We start from the raw sequence: 2,629 nt of genomic DNA, 5'->3' as shown, positions 1-2,629 counted from the left end.
CAGCGGCCTCTCTGGCCTCACTTTTCCAACCCTCCCTGGAACTAGTCAGCTGGGTCCCCAGAGGGTGGCTGACTACTCCTCCCATCAAGATTCTAGGGGAAACTCTGACGGATTGTTCTTCTAACTCTGGCATTCACAAGCCTACATCTAGTGTGCCCTCCCCAAATAGTGATCAACCAGTTGATATCAACTAACTTTTACAAAAGGATATTTACTGAGAAGACAAAACAAGGACAATTTTTTTAAATCCTTTTGAATAGGGGCCCCATTCCCTTCTAGAGAAAGTAGGCTAAGGTTTAAAGTGGTTGGCACAAAACATTCTCCCCAGTCCAGGAGTGCACTCTCTCTCTCACTCACACAAGGTCTTTGGGGAGAGTGGGCTCAAACATGAGCAATCAGGGTCTAAGGCTCACATGTAAGGTGAAGGCGTACCTCACAACTCCTAGACCTGGGAGTCCTTTTTTCATTAATAGGAGTCCTCACCAAATTCCCTTCTGGGAGAAAACAAATCGCTCACTCCCTTGCTCAGTCGGTCCACCTCAGATAATAGGTCCATCCATGCCTGGGCTGAGCCAATCAAGACTCTCCTCAGGGCTTGCTCCTCACTGAACTCATCTATCATTGCTCCTGACTCTGGTGGTCACTACTACTGATTCTTCTTGTTGACCTTTCAAAGTTCCTATCAAAGCTTCCATGGCTGAATACCCATTCTTTTCAAAAATAAATTGGAAAAAGTCCCATGGCAGTGATGGAAGAAATGGGGAAAAAAACTAGGTAGCCAAGTGGCTAGCACACTGGACCTAGAGTCAGGAAGACTCGAGTTCAAATCCACCCTCAGACACTTCCTAGCTGTGTGACCTAGGCTAAGTGCCATCACCACTGCCTGTCTCAGTTTCTTCATATATAAAATGGAAGTAGTCATAGTACCTACCTCCCAGGACTACTGTGAGGATAAAATGAAATAATATTTGTAAGGCATTTTGCAAATTTTAAAGAGCCCTATCAACACTAGCTGTTATTATGCATCTAAGATCAGGAAAGAAGAAGGCAAAAGAAACAGGCACCACAGACTCAGGGACACATGGGCACCGAGAGGGGAGAGAAGGCAGCCACTGATGCTGCTGATCTTCCCATGCCTTGGTAGCTCAGAGCCATCCTCCTCCCTCAGAAACTGCCAGCGAGGAGAAAGCAAAACTGCCCCCTCACATTTTTTGTGTCTCTCGGGCTCATCAGTCAGATCTTTCATCACTCCACAGAACCAGCCCCTCAAGCCTCACTGAGCCAGAAGAAGGCTCACCAAGCCTCCACACCTTGGATTGAAACCAGAAAAGTAACATTGCTGCTGTTGTGTATAATCTACCAGAAAGTGCAAAGGTCCCCATATTCCGAGCACTGAGCCCTCATTGACTCGTTCCCTCAGTACATAATGAAGAAATCCCATGAGTTAAGATAATCCTATGATCAAGTTACAGAAAAACTCCAGGGGGAAAAAAGGATGAAGAGACCACATGAACTCCCACCAAAAGAGATGAGAGAGGAGGTGAAGCCGGAGATAATGAAATTAGAACTCTTGAGGGAAAAATGTGGAAAGGGAATAAATAATTGCACATCCTTGAGCTATCAATCCATCACAACACAGAAACGCTGACCTGACCTGAGAAGCAAAGATGACTTCATGAACATTATCGCCGACCTTTCGACACTCCCAATACTGTAATCTGGTCATCACAATAAATCGGGGAGTTTGCAAAAGGAGACTTCGTGTTGTCGTTTTCTGTCCTTTGTTTTCAAAGAAGGCTCGAGCCTTGGCTCGAGTGTGAGTTGGATTTAAGTGAGGCAGAGCTGCACAAAGTCATCAACGAGTCATCGAAGTCATCGGTGGCAGGACAAAAGTCAGGATGACTGGGGATGACCCAGGGTGCAATGAATGACTTTGGAGACTTTGACCAAACTGACTGCTCCACGGCACCCGCTTCAGCCGCCCTCATGGCCACTGGAACAAATTGTTGTCATCTGCTCATTGCGCTGGGGGAAGTCTTCACAATTATAGAAGTGAGAAGGTGAGACCTTCACTTTTGTACTAAAGGCATCAAATCCCTCCGAGGCAACAAGGACGTTATTTCTTCCTGAAGAAACAGATGGGACTTTCAGAATTGATAGTTAAAAGCCTAGAAAATAAGTTTGAAAATCTCACTCAAGGTTTTATTCTGAAAAATGGAATGGAGCAAACAGATTTTATCATTTCAATGACAGGAGAAATGTTAAAACAGGGTCAAAAGACTAAAAGCTTAGAAGAGCAAAAATAACTGACCTGGAAAATAGTATGAGAAGAATCACTGGGCATCCTAAAAACCATGATAAATCAAAAAACCTGCAAAACCATATTTCATGAGATCATAGAAGAAAATTGCCCCAAATTACTTAAACCAGAGGGCAATGTGAAAATAGAATACAGAAGTCAAACATCCTTTTATTCCTTCCAAACCCATTCCTTATTTCTTCAGAGAAGCTGTTCCAAACGTCATTNAACCAGAGGGCAATGTGAAAATAGAATACAGAAGTCAAACATCCTTTTATTCCTTCCAAACTCATTCCTTATTTCTTCAGAGAAGCTGTTCCAAACGTCATC

This window comes from Vombatus ursinus, unplaced genomic scaffold, assembly GCF_900497805.2.
Source record: "Vombatus ursinus unplaced genomic scaffold, bare-nosed wombat genome assembly UNPS02014837.1, whole genome shotgun sequence".
NCBI lineage: Eukaryota > Metazoa > Chordata > Mammalia > Diprotodontia > Vombatidae > Vombatus > Vombatus ursinus.
This window is presented reverse-complemented; position numbering follows the sequence as displayed.